Genomic DNA, 19515 nt, shown 5'->3' with positions numbered 1-19515 from the left:
ATAACCAAAGTACGTTCTACATTCCATCTTGTTTGCACAGACTATTCCATAGCAACATCCTCCTCAGTGGCCGTGCGGTCTAAGGGTTCAGTCTCTGGTCCGGTGCACGCATGTCAAGTGGAAATCGCCACATATTAATAAATCATTAAATTATATAGCACATCCTTAGCACATGAAAGCACACTATCTACTCTAATAAGCACACGTCCACTGATCAAGACATCAATGAGCCTATCGTAGCGATTCTGGCTTGATATGAAGACAAAATCCCCACAAATTTTTCACCAACAAAATTGTACTATCTTTCAGGCATTCGTTAGCACACGAAAGCACACTATTTATTTAAATTAGAACACAAATATGTAGTAATCAAGGTATTGTAGTGCTGGCTCCTAGAGGAAGAAGAAGCAGGCTCTACAGCCCATTTATTTAATACGTATTAAATGCCTATGTATTCTTTTATTTTATAAATATATAAAGTTACTACAAGCAATCGCCGTTTTTTCGTTGTCATTTGAAATTGGTAGATACAATATGCGCCACCCTGTATGTCTTCAATTTTGAAATCGTTAAGTTAGAGCTGTATGATCCAAATATAATTCTTGTCTTCCAATAACTTCAGATGGAATTATACAACAAATGCTAAATGAGTAGGCTATATTTAATTTAATTTTTGTACTTAATAAGTCTTTCGGGGTGAGTCCGGATCCCCTAAATACGTCTTTGGCTATGACAGTTATATTTCATGATTTCTTTTAACATGGATTTTTTAGAAATTTCAAATATTTCGGAAATTATCCAGCCACTCATTAGAAGATTGATGTTATTGTGCAATATGTAATTCAGTATTCAATAACCTGACAAAACCACTCAAAACATAGAAATACGCATTCACCAGGCGCGGAGCGTCCATGTAAGCCGTGTAAGCCGGGCTTACACTTTATTAATTCTAGTAAAATGTATGTAATTATATGGCAAAATTCGTAAAAACTTCAAAGTTCATCTCGGCCTGATACCAGTCTTCGAGATCCTGTTTGTTAGATTGCAACACTTCACACCAGATGGCACATGAGAACTCCCGCCTTTTGCTTGGGGAAAGTTGTAAGCGGTCTGAATGTTGCCTTACAAATTCTGACCGCGAAGGAGCAGTGCCTACCGTCGCCCACCATATCTGGAAGGAGAAGAACAAGGAATATAGGGAGAAGAGCGCGTCGAAACCCTAGGTGTGTAAACCTACGGGCAGAGGCTTACAGCAGCGTTGCAAACCTCATGTTTAGAAAAAGTGTTGTTCATGGACGTCCGCAGTATTTCTTTCCATCAGGGAGGATTAAGCAAAGTATTTTTTCAGGGGTTGGGGTAAACTAGGTATATTTCCCTTCTCAAAATATACTAATTCAATTTGAAGTTAACATTTTTTGCAACGCCCTTACAATAATTAACAATTTGATGTGACTGAAATGAAATTATATGTGTGAAAATGGTTGACATTCATTTTTCAGGAAGTGCCTCCTCCCCTTGCCCCTTCTGGACATCCATGGTGTCGTTTAAACTCCGAAATTATGCTACATACTACTAAATTGTTCTGGGATTTTCATATTATAAATATTAATTTATAACAAAAACAAATATAAATTTGAATGGTTCAACCAACGACATGGGTTCCACGTTATGTGAAAAGTTTGAGAAAATTCAACCACAACGAAAAGCGGCCCTCTTGTTTTATTTATATCTCCAACTTACAAACGACTTTTTAAACTTGTGCGAGATTTAGCACCATTATGCTTGGGTTTGCTTCACTGAATACGCGCCAGCGAGAGACAGGTCCTGTAAGAGAAGGGGCTCCAGCGTTGTCGGGTATGAATGGTTGACTGTAAAGGAAATTTGAGCCGGTGGTGCTTCAAGGAGGTTTTTTCCCCCCAGGAACAGGGAATTCTGAAGCAAAAAACTAACAGGAAGGGAAAAAAAGGAGAAACCTAGAAATGAGCGGGATACGGGAAAACTAGATACACATTGATGTGCTAAATTCTTGTTGTTTCTGTTTTTCGCTTGTAGGAGAGCATAAACATTAGAAATATTAAGACTCTGTTTTCCGTTTATGTATGAACTCAGCTGGTAATAATTGAGCTAAAAAGTGAAAGAAATAAGTAAATAAATAAATAAATGTTAATGAAAACTGAAGATTGAACCAATTTGACAAATTTCATGTCAAATGTGAACCAAATATTATTAATTACATAGTCCGTGATTCAAACACTCTTCGAACAACGTACGAAAAGCCTGTTTATGATCTTTTAGGTGCTAGATTTGCTTTTACACTATCCTAAGAAAACACTTACATGTCCTTTGATAGAAATTTCTTGATATATCCCTACAATTTGTGAGCATTTCTTTTATATTTTATATTGTATTTTTTTTTTACTAAATATAGGGAATTTTAAGGCAAGAGAGGGAATTTATTTATATCCGAAAGGGATATTCCCCTCACAGTCCGAAAGATCACTGCTTTGAGCAGTGACCGATTTTCGATCTGGTTTCTTTTTGTTTTCCCCTTCTTGCTGTGTGTTTGTTAAAGTCTCGAGGTATTGCTTTTGCGAATTCCATCTATTGAAAAGCGGACTGTCGTCATTGTGCTGTGGTGTAATACAGTAGTGAAGTGCATTATGGAATAAAATGAGTGTGATTGTGCGGTGGGGTGGAGAACTTGTTGAAGACGCCGTTGTCCAGCAAGGATTTTGCTGCCAAGAAGAAACTTGTGGATATAGGTAGGCCCACCCCTTCCTTCTCTAGCAGACATAGTAACAGAAACGAAAAATAAAGTGCACCGATATTGCGATTCATGATACGGAGCTGATACTTGGTTATGCGGTTGTAAAAAGTATTCAGCACTTTTCTGTTTCCTTCTGTTTTCGTTTGTTTATTATTATTATTATTCATTTTATCTAACTTTGCATATTTTTTATCGTTACGTTACTCATTGTGATAGGAATAACACTGACTTAATTATCAGATATCCAGAATTTTTAATTTGGTGAAAAATTCCAGGGAAGTGTTCTGAAAAAATTGGGGGGGGGGGGGTCGGGGGTCGATGTGTGTGGATAAATCACTAACCATGTCAGCCCAAAAATAAGCACAACGGGAAATAGCCTTCGTCATGCTAGGCTTACACTGTTGGAAAGGTCACGCTCCGCCACTGCCATTCACAATATCAATACTATTGTAGATTTGCAAAATATTTTGTAAAAACTTCCTTCCCCGCTCCGCTGATGTTAATGAACAAAGAGAATAATAATATTGGTGTATACCAAAGAAGCCGATCCAACTACCACATGAAGGAAATCAGTTGTAATCTATCTATCTAGCTGTTTTTTTTTTTTTATTTCTAATGACAGACTGATCAAACCAAGCAGATCAAGCAAAATCAAGAGAATAATAAATGTTAAAGAAAATTACAGTACTCACTCAGTCCACACTGCCCTGCTTCATACTTCAGAATTTTCCTTCCCTTCCACTGTATCCATATATTACTGCAGTTGCTACAGGCTTTGTAGCTAACTTCCCTCCAAAAATTCAACAATGTTAAATTAATATTAAGTCTCTGCTTTTTGCAACTTGCACTGAAACAGGAACGACCTTTTGACAGCACTAAAGAATTTTGCAATGCAGTAATAGGCACACAATGCAAATACAGCTGACTGATTGATGTATGCTCCCTCTGCGTAGGTTGATAATTCGGCTACTGCATCACAGGAACCGTTTATTTTGGCCAAGATGCACTAAGCAAAGGCAATACCAGACATGTTTAAAACACCTGTTTCGCTTTCAGTTGCCCTCCTCCCCTTTACCTTCATTCTTCCTCCTGTCATGCTCGGTAAATAATGAGAGGGACAATATACCATTGACTATTTCCCTTTTCTAAAAAATCCCTCAATTTGCAATGATGTATGGGTTGCCTCGACTCTCTCACACGATCTCCAATGGAATGGGTTTGCAACACTACAATTGCTAACACACCGATAGCTGCGTTCATGGGTTTCCTAAATGATGCAAAATCCCCAGGCATGGCACTCAAGCCAGAAGACCCAATCGCAAGCTTGTGATAGGAATCATACAAAAGCACTAGAAACAATCAAATACCAGCTTGGAGAACAGCCGGAGATTCTTGTATCTTTTCAGCCTGCTTTTTATAACGAACTCGATTTGCAATAGCGCTAGTTCACTTTATTTCTAATAAATAAATTGTAATAACATTACAGTCTGCGTGTTCGAAACGAGGCAGCAAACATATCATCATGCTTACATTTGTTCGTTCGTGGATTTCCCCTATATCACGTGTCCCTTGCAATTGTTGATATTGCATGATATACGAAATGCTCCATGGTGATATGGTTAACACAGCTTGCTATGTGGCGAGATGTCTCGGGTTTAAATCCTGGTCTAGACATTGGTGTCATTTGTTATTTCATCATATCATCCTCATCTTCGCGATTAGCCAAAGGTGGCAGAAAAGTGAATTAAAATAAACCAAATCAATCAATCAATTATGGAGATATTTTAGAATGAGTAATCTTGAATTTCAGTCTGCCCATTATTTGTTTTGGTCAGTTTATAAATACTGTGAATCCTTCTTACAACATCGCAAGTATCATTAATGTTTTGGATTTTGCTCAGGGAAGACTCCCAAGTTGTTGTTTTTAAGTCGTCTCTCTTAACGAGGAATGCTAGTGGCAACCCTGCCACGCGCCCCTGCTAGTTATGTCAGAGCAAGCGTTTGCTGTGTTGGGTTGCATACGTACAGGATAGACTTTAAGCGCTTATAGCACAGAAACTAAGCCCTTTCGAGGTAAACTTTATAGGGAAAAGTTACTTGTTTTTATGATATCTACCAGCTCCCAAGCGTTGTTGAAAGAGTTTTGCGACACCCTGTATAGTTTTGTCCGACAGTGCGAGATATAATTTTGATCTTTCTACAAAGTTATCAGTGTGATATTGTGAAGTGAAGAGAAGTGCAATGTTGTCATATTTCTACATCTCCAATTACGATATTAACTTCGATATTATTGTGCTCGGCTGCTTATGTTATCAACACTTTTAGGCCTTTGACCAAGACTGCCACATTCCCGGCTGTGAGGGTCAGAAAGAAGAAGCCGAACGTGCTGCTATTACATTAAATTGCAAGTTTAATTTCATCTTAACCTCAGAAATCATGTCAGAACATGATAGATAAATAATCAGTGCTGTGAAATTAATAATTTTAATGAGACGTTCGTCAACAACAGAAAAGATATCGGGACTCAAAACAGCATTATAATTTGCACAACACTTGTTTTGGTCACCTGCAATTTTCACAATTTAAGAGCTTTATTCTCGTGAATCTGGTAAGTAATAATACATAATAATTCCACGCGACTGTACTTTAATTTTTATAGTTGTTATTAAATAACTGACTCCTTTTTTATTACGAGATATCACACTTTTCCTCATGAATAGTAAATATGGTTCCTTATTTATCGAGAAGAATAGTTATTACAAAAAATGTTTTATATTCTGTTTCATGTCTCGCAACCTCTATGGCTTTCTTATTTACAGGAAATATAATTTCAAATTGGTTGTAACACAAAACACAAAAGGACGAAAATACCGGGGGGGGGGGGATGTCTGCTTAACCCATTATATACCAGCATCCTATAAATAGGACAGTTGATTTCTTAATTTTTATTAAATGTAGATCTAAGTTTATGAACAAGCAATTGTTTTATTATTCAATAAAGCATATTAATAACTATGTTCATAAATAAAGATAACAATTTGGGTTGAGAACAGCATAAGTAAAAGTACAGTTAATTAAAGCAATATTTAGTACTATGTCATGTTATCAGTTTCATTCATCTAGTTTGCAAACAATATCCAGTGGGCGTGTAAAAATGCTATATATGACTTTGAAAGGGTATTTTGTGCAAATTTATCCCATTGAATAGTCGGGTTCCTCCATCTTCTCACTGGAACAGTAATATGCTGAGTAAGTCTACTTGTCGATGGATTGAGTTGTGGGGTTGTGGTCACTACCTCGTAAATCATGATCTTTATACCAAGTGAAATATGGAAATAAATCCTGTGATGAAATAGTTATATCAATACATGAAGGAGTATTTCCATTCCTCGGATAATGAGTAGGTGTATAATCGTTATAAATAATAAAGTCATTCTGAATGATCCAATTATGAATCGCTAACCCTAGTCGGTCCTGTTTTTTTCCTCCCCATAGGGGAGAATGTCCATTTAAATCTCCCAATATGATATAGTAATTCTCTCACTAGTTCCTGTAAAACGTCGGGTGTGATGCGTTGAGATAACTGGTGAGAAGTGATGTTATAGTACTCTGTCGGTTCTGTAATTTCACTCTTACTGCTGTGATTTCTACTTGGAAGTCATTTGTTAATTTTAGTTTGGAATGTAGACTTAAATTATTGTGTGGTACATTTCCATGAACATAAATGACAGTACCATTATGCTTAGTGGGGGAACCACAAAGAGTGTAGTGTGACTGTTGGGTAGCTTTGATTTTTTGTAAACATATTACCTGTGGGTGGTAATCTGCAATAATATCGAGTAATTCTAATTATAGGGCAGAATAACTATTGACATTCCACTGTAAAATATCCATAATATCGACGTGTTCCTGTCTTTCCTTAAAGAAAATTAAGACATCTCTTACTCAGTAATGATGAACCTGGATAAACCATCGTTGTTAAAGGAGCTGAGAAAGATGAACGTAATATCTTACTAATGTACTTAGTTTACTCCCGATGATGATTAGTTGTGATATTGTAAAAGTTGGATTAAGTTAGCAGTGAGTTCTTGGATATTTTGTAAAAGGGCTATTTGATCTTGCGGTGACTTGACTAACGTCTCCCAAAGTTGGGCCATGAGATTAAACAACGATTGACACGTGGAAGTGTGGTTACACTTGTGGGACTTGAGATTTTTTCCGTCCGCATATTCTGGGACTGATGATTGTTCAGGATGGAAAGGTTGAGGAGGGAAGGCCTGATTTCCTATCGGTGGAGAGTGATGTACTGCCGAATTTATTTCGTTATCAGTATCCGAACTGGAACTGGAGTCATTCCGACGATCCAAGTGTTCTGCACCCGGATGCCTATTCTTGTTGTCAAACTTCTGTGTGCCCGATGACGGGGTCTGGGAAATTTGGTGTGGTTGGCGGGACCCACTAAGTCGTGGGTGACACTGGGGCCTGCTTCCGGGTTGAAATGACTTGGTTCTTCTGTTGACAACGCTGTGAAAGGGGTTTCCCAAGCACTGAAGAGTGGGCCGATTTGACTAGGAGGCGGAATGATTTTGCTGGGTTTGAGGGGTGGAAAGTCAGATTGAGTATCGCTTCTCTGGAAGGAGGGACCCAATATGTTCCCATGGTTTTGTGTCTTGCATCATGGTAGGATATATTTTCCGTGCCCATCCTATTTTGGATTTGTAATTCCTGGCGCCAACTCTCTCAGGTGCGATCAAGGGCCCCATGGCCTTGCTTACAGTTAATATAAAATGGGGGCTTGGTACAGTCACGGACACTTCTGGGTTGAAAAAAATTTCATTGAAAGTCAATGTGATTATTACAACCCAGAAGTGTCCGTGACTGTACAAGGTGTATCGTGTCTTTCGGATCCGCAGTTACTGCATAGTGGTTTGACCTACATTGGGCCCTACTGTTCAAGTATCTCATACAAACGGAACATTGCAACACTGCCCTGACCCGGGGGTTGACTACCATGACTTCACTGTTGATGAGCAATGAATGGGGCTGTTCATTGCCAAACTTTTCCGCTAGATGCGCCACCCCTGTTGTGTCCCTAAAGAATGTCTTTCGTCATATGGTTGCCCTAAGTTTTACATTGGAGTGCGATAGGATGGCTATTCAAACGTTGTTTTCAATGAAGGTAAGAATTTCTCATGTAAAACGATAACAAAAATGTATTTAGCACACCTGTAAGATTATGCAGCAAGTCATAAGTTTCCGAAAATTACATTCTCTTGAACCTAAGAATGAATATATAGATGGTGTTAAAGGCGGTGCTACTGCGGAGCATGCGCACTCATCTGGTCCCCCTCGAACATCCGGTTACGCTTACGATGCTATGGACGTTAATATGAAATGGCAAAGTGGAGATTCTTTTACAAGGAAATAGGGTGTCAGATGTGTAGCATATGGTTGCACAGTTCAATCGAGAACACATTTATTGAGTCAAGTATCACTTCGTAGGTTTCCGAAGGATGTGGAGAGATGAAACCTGTTGATACAAGCAGAACGAGAAAGGATTGGTACCCGAATTGAATTTTTACGACTTGCATTTTGTTACAAGCATGTTGATCGTTTATCTGCGTATTGTGTTGTAGTGAAAATCATGTCTCTTAGTGAGGTTTCAAACCGAAGCGACACACGACAGCAGTGGTACGTACCGAAGTGAGAAGTCTCAGGAGGCACAATACACGCTATGGGAATCTGAGCGACACGTGCAGCTTGTCGTGTTGCTTCGTTTCGAAAAATTTCATTGCTCACTGAGGATCCACTTTATTTTAAGTGGCACGGAGATTACACACCGAAGCGACAAGCAACAGCCCCTTTACTCTAAAGGACACAATTCACCTTGCATACGAGTACAACAGACCGAGGCGACACGATGTATGGTACTGAGAAAACAACAGTCCAGTCCAAGCGACACATGCATTTTCTCGTGGTGAATTGGTTCGAAAGGAAGCTTTCAGACTGTAGCGATACGTGTCTCTTGGAAACCAACATTAAAAAATAAACAACACCTTCCAAACGACAAATTGCAGGTGTCGCTTGTCGCTCGGACTGGGCCGTTTTTTCAGTACAGTGCATTGTGTTGCCCCGGCCTGTTATTTGCGCAAGTGTCACTGGTGAATGGTTTGCTTTAGATCGAATGCTTCTGCGTGAAATCCCGATATCGCTTGATGCTTCAGTCTGAAAACTCCCTTGTTGCTTGAAGTAAATTCGTGCAAGTGAAAGCGGCATGCCCTATCATAGGTTTTCCCTAAATCCCTCAGGCGGAAAGGTGACATTGAAAGCACATATATTTAATGTGTCATTACTTCTGCAGATTTGTTGGCAAAGATTCACTTAAGCATACTTTATAATATAATAATATCACTAGTTTTATAGAATTATATTTCCCTCACTTTTCCATTTACAAAATAAATGAATATATCTAAACATTTGTCGTGCGTGTACATGAGATACTTGTATGTACGTAGTGTGCTATACAACTGGCAGCCACAAAGACACGTCATATTTTAATAATCTGTTCTGCAGTTGATCATCCAAAGGATTCTAGACGCCCACTCCTTCATAGAAGAACTTTAACAAATATCTTTCTTGACTATCGTCGCATAACTGATGAAAACAAGCGCTCATTTCTTACTTCGTATGCCGGTGAATCTGCACTGGCAACAACGGGGACTGGCCTAAACTGGAAGTTCCGGGGGGGGGGGGGGGGGGGGCAAAACACATTTACATTTTTAACACGGTCTATTAAAGGGCAACGGTAGGGTAGGTCAGACGGACTAAGTTTAGTATGTTTATGCACAAAGAGCAATAAACTTGACGTAATTTTGATAGTCCCTAGCTGCCATGGTGTTTTAATTTTTGAAGAAATAGATTTTTACACTACGCTTTTATGTTTCTCTCTTGTTGTGACTGTCGAGTATGTGTAATTCAACGGCCGGAGTAGAAATCGGAGAAACTCTCCAAATTACAAAGGAAGAAATGTATTAAGTGAGTGAACGCATGATATTTATTATTATACACTATGCCCCATCCGATAACTTAATATTAACATATGTTTTCTTCGTATTAACCCTTTAAGTACCAAACTTTTTCTTTTGGTTTTATTGACTGAAATTCTGATTGCATATGATAAGGGGGTTGTTTTAAAGTGATCCACGCAGCAATAAAAAAATTACCTGTTACCAGTTTCATATAAATAACAGTCCTAAAAATAGGAAACTGGTACAATAGGGTATCATACTCAACATATTCACCTTTCTGACATAACCTAAGATGATATAAGAAGTTTCAAAGCTTGGTTAAAAGTTGTATTACTACTTCTCTGTTTATTGATTATTACATTTGATACACATGAAACACATACATTTTCAAATAATAAGAAAAGGAAACAATACATATATGGAACTCTGGTTGCTTATTGTGTGTGGTAAGGTGTGAAACAATCTCACAAAATGTTAAGGGTTTAGATTTGCAGTTCAGTCCTTGGCACCTTCTTTGTTTATCTCTTCGCACAACATAATGTCCAATGCCATCATACCTCACATCTTGAAATGTGGATTGTGATGTTGTTTTCGTGGGTTTTCCAAATGCAGATGGACGTCCTTGTCCTGCTTTCAAATATGCCACTGCAATTGGTCTTCTGTATTCCAGCAAGTCCATTCCTGATTGTGATACCTTTCTGTACACAATCCACAAATTTACAACTGCCATGTCAAGCATTCTTGTAAATAGACACCAATACTATTTTTTACCTCGACAGAAGCATTGTATTTGCTTACGAGCCAGTCGTGGTGGTCAACGCCACCCATGTATTTATTATATGTCTTTACAATATGTGGCTGAGGGATGGAAATTTTTGCTCTAGCTGTTCTGCTCCATCGTGATGTTTGACACAATGGCTCAATAGTATCAAAGTTGGTACCGATAGCAACATATTTACTATCATTCCACTTGACAAATAGTATCTCTCCTTCCACATCAAAATAGTAGTCAAATGTGCCCCTTGCATCTTTACTCAATTCTTTTGAATCCTTCAAGGGACACTTACTAAGGCGATTCTGTCTCAAAGTACCTGTAGCTCTAATGCCTTTGTCTCGCAAGTGCACAAGGAAGTCTCTGCTGGTAAATAATTATCAAAAAATACCCAGTAGCTGTTTGGCTCTTGAATTGGTTCCAACATATTGAGCACAACACGGGAACCCACAACTAAGTCTTCTCTTTCATTGTGTGCTATGTATTTGCCACAATATAGGTCAAAATTAAAGCAGTATCCACTTTCACCACACAAAGCCCACATCTTATATCTAAATCGAATTGGTTTTCCCCGAATGAATTGCTTCAGTCCATTGCGGCCATAATATTTCATTATCATTTCATCCACTGACAAATATTTCTCGAATATGCCCCACCTTCGGAATTTCTCATACACAGCATCCAATAGTGGACGGATTTTGAAACCTCGAATCATCTTTGAGTTCGTTCACTTTGCTGTTATCATTGAAGTGCATAAAACTCTTAATTTTGAGATACTTATTTCTTGGCATGGCCTTTCTCACAATATCTACACATAAATCATCATCTTCACTCCAAAAGTGCTTCTCACTGGGCACCTTGTGATAGCGTGATAGTAACAGAATCCCTAATAATCGCTTTAACTCATCAACTGATAGAGAAAACTGCAATTCGTTTTTTTATTTCTGTTGCATACTTCACAGACTGTGTAGTAATCAAGTTCAAAACATCGCAATCGAAAAACAGTTCTAAAACTTGAAGCGGAGATTTGCCTGCCAATGTAGTTTCCATATCGGCTGCCTGTGATTCTGCACAAAGACCTTCAACTTGCAATTTGGTGTACACTGGGTCACATTTCCTCCAATTTACATCACATGTTGATTGCTGCCTCTTCTTCACTCCCCCTCGTAACTTTCTAGTTTTGCTGCAACCAGGTGTAGGGATTTCTTCAGGTTCTTCCACATTCGAAGAAGAAGACTCCGTGTTTTCTTCATTTGGTACAATTTGCAAAAGTAACTCACCAGGAACATCTGCAACCTCCACATCATTTATTTGATCATCTTCAAAAATATCTTCATCGCTGATGATGTCATTATCGGGAGGCAGAACCACCACACTCAGTTCTGCAGAGTTGTCAGCTACGGCTGGATCAAGGAGAATATCCTTTATTTCACTTGCTGTAAACCCCTTCCTAAACATGTTGACAAAGTTAAGATGATGGATAACGAGCACTGTAACATGCAAGCTGTTACCTCCTGACACGCAAAAATCACAATGGCTTTGCATACGCAGCTACTCGTTTGTCTTCTGTTGCAACGAAGCTAGAGACATCTGTGAGGAAAAAGATGAAATTGATACCTTTAAGTTCCAGCGTCCTATAAATAGGACAGCAAACTTCATTACCATTCCACAAAGACAAAAACCTCGTTGGTTTGAGATATTCTTCATACAAATCGTATGGAGACCCTTTCAAAGTCATATATAGCATTTTTACACGCCCACTGGATATTGTTTGCAAACTAGATGAATGAAACTGATAACATGACATAGTACTAAATATTGCTTTAATTAACTGTACTTTTACTTATGCTGTTCTCAACCCAAATTGTTATCTTTATTTATGAACATAGTTATTAATATGCTTTATTGAATAATAAAACAATTGCTTGTTCATAAACTTAGATCTACATTTAATAAAAATTAAGAAATCAACTGTCCTATTTATAGGATGCTGGTATATAATGGGTTAAATAACAGAAAAAATACCAGTGGAAAAATATGGCTGTACATAGCGATTCTCTTCCTGTGAAGAGAATCTTTCATGATTCTTCTCCTTTTTTTGGAGAAAAAGCTAAAATTCCTTCTACGGGTAACAGTAGACTTCAAAGAACAACGTATGATTTTAAAATTGAGTATAGTAAGCATGTGGAAGTAGCAGATCTATTATCAAGATTACCCTTAATGGAAGTACCTGAAGATGATGTTCCTAGCGATGCGTATGTATTTCACTTAGAATGTGAACCAGTCTTGTTACAATGTATTAAGGAAGAAACAGCCAAAGACTTGTTATTGCAGCAGATAAAGTTGTATGTTACTAATGGATGGCCAGCAAAGCTAAATAAAGATCAACAAGCTTCACCATTTGCACATTTTTTCCGGAGAAGACATGAAATAGTGATTGTAAAAGAATGTTTGATATGGGGCAACAGGTTATTTATTCCACGATCGTTGCATGATACAGTCTTGAAAAAACTGCACGCAAATCATATAGGTTTCTGGAAATTCCAACAATTAGTAAGATCTATGTATTGGTGGCCGCAAATTGATATTGACTTAGAAAGAGAAGTTATTAACTGTCCACAGTGTCAAGCACTTCCGAACAATGCTCCGCAAAATAAATATGTTTGGGAGCAAACAAATAAGCCATTTCAAAGAGTTCATCTGGATTTATTTTATTTTGCTGGTCGCACATGTTTATTGTTAGTTGATTCATGCACATGATGGATAGAGGTTTGGAAAGTTAAATCCACATCTAGTGAAGAAACGATAAACTGTGTTCTGAAAGGTATGGATATCCTATGATCTTTTAGTAGGAGGGAACCACCTGACAGGTTGCAGCTGTCATTTGGAAGAAGGGGAAAGTTACAGTAGCTAGATTGTGAAACATCTATGATGTTATTATATCTTTGAATATAGATGTTCAATTGTTTTGTTGTTTTGGTTTGTCAAGCATGGATTTAGCCATGTTGCATATTCTAAGTTATGGATTAAATGATTATTTTGTATAAAATCGATCCCACATGATTTATTATATCATACGAGGGTTACTATTTATATTTTGAGCCTAACAATGAAAAAACAGGAATTTGGCATTGAAAACTGCTTTATTGTTTTTCGAAGTATTCTCCTTTATGGTTAATACACTTTTGCATTCGTTCGAACCATTTGTCAAAGCAGTTTTTCCAATCTTCTTGAGACACCTCCATAATATGGTTTTTGAACGCATCAACGGCGTCTTCCGCAGATGAAGATTGTTGTCCACGCAATTTATTCTTGACATTCGGGAACAAGAAGAAGTCATTGGGTGCCAAATCAGGACTGTACGGCGGATGACCCATCAATTCGATTTTTTCACTGTTCATAAAGTCGGTTGTTAGACGAGATGTGTGACAGCTGGCATTGTCTTGATGAAGAATGATCCGACTGCGTTTGTTTGTTTTCCGTATTTGACCGAAGACCTCTGGCAAACAAATTGTTGTGTACTATTCAGAGTTGACCGTTCTACGTTCCTCTAAAGGCACAGTTGCCACATGACCAGTTTTCCCAAAAAAACAGGCGACCATTTGTTTCGATGTGCTTCGAGCCCGAACAACTTTTGTTGGATTGGGTTCATCTTGAAACACCCATACAGTCAACTGCTGTTTACGTTCTGGCTCATATGCATATATCCATTATTCGTCACCTGTTACAATCTTATATACGTCTTTTGAAGCAACACGATTGTATTTATTGAGCATTTGTTTGCACTAATTGACGCGAGTGTCTTTTTGAGTTTTTGTCAAATTGTGTGGGATCCAACGAGAACATACCTTTCTCACAGCTAAATGATCATGTAATATTTTATATATGCTGGTGGAACTAATTGCCTCAATCTCACAGTATGTCACATGACGATCTTGCAGTATTAGGTTTTGCACAGCATCAATGTTTTCTTGAACAACAACTGATTTTGGACAACCTTCGCGAATATCTCGTCGGTGAGCGAATGGCGACCATGATTAAATTCGTTATACCAGCGTTTCACAGTGGCAAAGGATGGGGCTTCATTGCCAAATGTGGAAGTAAGTTGATCGATGCACTTTTGTCTTGATAATCCACGTCGAAAATCATAAAAAATCATCCCACAAAAATGTTCACGATTTAATTCCATTTTATTGTTGTCGCGCAATCTCCAAGGCAACATAAACAACACAAATGAAGCTATTGACAAAACATTTGAAGTACGTTATGGTCAATAATGCCAGACGATTCCGTGCAAACGTCAAATCGAGCCTAACTTCAATCAGTGTTGCCAAGGTTCAAAATATAAATAGTGACCCTCGTATTATCGTGGTTGGTAATACAACACTTCCATGGAACTTGCAGATGTACTGTTAAAAAATGGGTTAACTATTGTAGGAACAATGAAGAGGAACGGAAAAAAGATTCCGCCACAATTTCAGGCTCAAAAAGAACTTACGGTTGGAACTAGTATATACAGCTTTATGAAGAGTGTCACAATGGTGTCTCACGTACCTTAAAAGAAGAAAGCTGTAATTCTCATTTCAACAATGCATCACTGTCGGAATGAAGATGAAGAAACTAACAAACCAGAGATTATAATTTATTATAACACAAAAGGTGGTGTAGATACAGCAGATGAAAAATGTGCAAAACACTGCTCAAGCCATCCGACACAAAGGTTGCCAATGACCCTGTTCTTCCCCATTGTTGACATGGGCGCCCTCAATCATCACCAGTCATTCAAATCAAGGAATCTTCTCACAAGAATGAATTTCTTGAAAAGTTTGGCCAAGCAACTAACAGAATCTGCCTTGAGGGAAAGAGTTTTCAACACAAGGATTCCAAGAGAGCTGCGGATGTCCATATCTCGAGTATTGGGAACAGCTATAAACATCTATGAACATCAAGGGGATGATGACAAACTGTCAAGAGATCAACGGAAAACATGCTTCTTGTGTCCACCAAAGAAGAAAAGGAAGACAAGTTACTTGTGCTATAGGTGTAAAGCACCGATGTGTCTTTAGTGTTGCAAGAAAGTGTGCCTGAAATGTGTGAACAGTAATCCTGAGTGACTGATGTGAGAAGGTTTACAGATTTTTTATATATGGCATATACTGCAAAGAGGGACCAGTGGTTTTGAAGGACGAATGTTACACAATAACTAAGGACTAAATTCAAGTCAATCAGCTGTGTGTAAATACTCAGTTAAGAGCTATTTTGGATTGGTGTATTTGTTTTGCTTAAACTCACAGTATAAACGTAATATTTGGGGGGGGGGGGAAGTTAAAAAATAATGTTTCCCTCTCAAAACTACGTAATTGTGTTCAGTGAATAACAAAGCATAAGACATGATTAAATTCACATCATTTAAAATATGTCTTGATATATTTATGTTCCTTTTTTTCATAGAGGTCCTGTGGACAGCATGACTGTGTTAGTGCCCAAACTGTTCATGACTGTGGTTAAGGGTTAAAGTGCGTGTTGGATCGAGAAAAAAGAGACTCGCTGCTAATATCCTTTTGACTATATTCTCAAGAACATGTACACAACAGAGTAAAAAACATGACAATCTTCATAGTTCATATTTTTTCTGCCCAGGATGCAGTGGCGTAGCGTTATAGTATGCCCGTACGCCCGGCGTTCCCCAATTATAAATTTCAAAAATGCGTAAATACTGTCAATATAAAGTAAATCTTGACTAATTTCATATATGTCTGACCTTCATGGCATTATAATAGCTATTTTTCGCGATCCGCTTGCAAGGCTCCACTAACAACACTCGTTCTAGCAATTTATTCAATGCCTTTCCTGGCCGGACGCCGAGCAGGTTCAGCGTACAGAACCCTATATTCCTTGCTGTCTTTCTGGAGGGAAAGCTTGGATCTCTAAAGCATGCAACCAAATGCTCTCTCGTACGCCCACGTATGGAGCCGAGGGCTACGTGATTGGTTCACGTGACCTTTCCTGCCTTCTGAAGCAGACGATAGCGGTAGAATTTCTTTCCGGTTCTTCGCGCTCGTGGCTCTCATGCTATGTGTTGCTACAATACGCAATATTGACTGACGTAACTTTACCAAACTGAAATATAGCACTTCTTAATGGCCACTGCATTGTATAATTTATCGCACGAACAGCGATGTGCATTAAAAACTAAAAGATCAACACAGTTTTTGTCAAATAAGTTGGTGAAGTCCTTATGGTAGAAGTTCAACCTGTGGCTGCTCTACCACTTAATAAAAAAGAATAATAATAATAGTTTTGCGGGTTATTATTTTTTCGTTATTATGTAACTGCTTAATATTGTGTCAATGGAAATGTTTAGCATTGATTTGAAAACTCTTAACATCGAATGGTCTCTGGACAAAATTATTTCAAAATGTTTATCAGCATTCTCAAGATGTAATAAACAGTGGTCTGAATTACTAATCGGCACTGTTACGTTAGTAGAGTGTACGATAGTTGGATCATCCGCCCACCACCGTGTCAGAGTGTTTTGCACAGTGCGCCAAGGCGACAGGCCCATGATTCTAATCCCAGCGTGAGCACGGGTGTTCTTTGTCAGTGTCCCTTCATCAATATCATCACTCATATTCATATTCGCCAAATCAATAAAAACCATATAAACCAAATCAATCAGTAGTTGGATCATCCACAACAATGACGTCTACTGTTGTGCAGAGGCGCTTGTGATTCAGGTAGGTTTTATAATGATTTGCGTCATGCCGAAAAGTATAAAACACCAGAGTTCAAAACATTTGTTGCATAGTGAGGCATCTCATTTTCTAGCTAAAGCATGCATGGATGATGATGCTTTATTGAAAACCCAGCTGACTTCAGGGAAATAAACAATACCTGTGGCGACTAATTCCATAAGTATATTATTAAGCAAAAAAGGGCCAACATTTCCTTCGGACTTGGCGTTCCCACCCGAAATGCCCATGCTACGCCTCTGCCGGGATGACAGTAATGTAACACAGCATAGAACAAACAAAATACTGCACAGGCTATTGCCCAGAATACAGAGTAAATAATATTGCCAGGTGCCAACTCACATAATATCTAACATCCTTCCACCTGAGTTGGCATAGCAAACAATAATAGTTTCTTAGGTAATTTTATCTCTCTCCCACTACGTCTGGTACAAGGTTTGGTTTCAGTGGGAGGGAGAACGTCTTTCTGATGTTTCTTTTTGGTTTGTGGCTTAGGTAATGAACTCTTCATTGCTTCACCCTGCACTGCAGTCACCTCCAATGGATACAATCTCTGTACAGGATGAAGTAGTTCACCATGGCAAGTTTAAAGACGTACCAATCTTGTCACTTGATCCTTACCTGGAAGAATCTCAGTTACACAACCCAATGGCCAATTATATCTTTTCATATTGTCAAAACCAATCAACACAATATCTCCTACCCTGACAGACTCACATGCTCTGTGTATGGCTTTTTGTGTTAAGTGTCCAAGATACTCATTCCTGAAACGATGCCTGATATCTTGTCTCAACTTCTGACAGTAACGGAGACGATTGTTGAGCATTGAAGAATCCATATGGTCACAATCAGGTACACCTGTCTCCCTGATTTCTTGTAAGAACATAGCAGGTGTTAGATTCTGTGAATTTCTACTATTATACAAAAATCTTTTGATACACATGAGTCTAATAACTTGGTTATAGTTAGAGAAATATCTGTAATACCATCTAGACTCAGCATCTTGAGCTTTCATACTAAGCATCGTTGATGAAAGTAGCATATTCCTTCTTTCTCTGTCAACTTCCTCCTTGTTGATAAGAAACTCCGTTGGTGGCCACTCACACGGATCCCCTTTCAACCAATAAGGTCCCTCCCACCATAAGGATCTCAACAACTGCCTTGCTTCACAACCTCTTGAAGGAAAATCTGCTGGATTCATTTCACTGGGTACATATTTCCATGCACTGGGATCAGAGAGTTATCTAATTTCTTTATCTCTGTTCCCAACAAATACTCCCCAAACTCCTTCTCGTCGAATCCAAGTCAGTACTGTAGAAGAATCAGTCCAAAAGATAATGGAGTTATCTTTTAAATTCAAATGTTCTCGAATCCTGGTTGCTAGCCTTGCTCCCACCATCGCGGCAAGCAATTCTAGCCGAGGAATTGTACTATTCCACTCGTGCCTTTGCCTCAATCAATTGTACACTAACACCTCTCCTTGTGTCAACCCTCATGAAAACTGCTGATGCATATGCCACTTTGCTAGCATCACAGAACACGTGAATGCTCATAGAGTTAAGCTCATTGGATTCATAATCCCAGCCCATGAAACTTCTGGGTATCCTTACCTCTTTTAGTATCGGTAATTCTCGTAACCAGTTTAAAAACTGTGTTCTCATTTCTTCACTAACTTGCTCATCCCGTCTGAGCCCTTCTGCCCAAGTCTGCTGAAGTAACAATTTTGGTAAAAGAGTCATGGGACAAGTAAAACCTATAGAATCAAATATACGGTGTGCTACAGATAATATCACACATTTCGAAACTGTCTTGACATCTTCAATGTCCAAATTAACTGTAAATGTATCAGCTTGAGGATTCCAACTGAGTCCTAACACTGAAGTAGGGCTAATGTCCTCATCAACGCTTTGAGGGACTGAATACTCCCACCCTGTAAGGTCAAAAACTGCTTCAGCCATAATTTCACGCGATTCTCTTATAAATTTATGGAGATTTTTGTGATTGTCTACATTGGTGGCACAATTGTCCACATAAAAGGAACCTCATAATTTTAAAATAGTATCTTCTGTATAAGCTAAGTCTTCCTTCCCGAAATGACAACTCTGCAATGCTTGATCCAAATGATGTTCAATAACAGCACCCAACAGAAATGGACTGCTCGTAACACCAAACACTACACGAGTATGTCTGAATTCT

The sequence above is a fragment of the Lepisma saccharinum genome, chromosome 2, assembly GCF_977018435.1.
Source record: "Lepisma saccharinum chromosome 2, izLepSacc3.1, whole genome shotgun sequence".
Lineage (NCBI taxonomy): Eukaryota > Metazoa > Arthropoda > Insecta > Zygentoma > Lepismatidae > Lepisma > Lepisma saccharinum.
Note: the sequence above shows the minus strand (reverse complement) of the source record.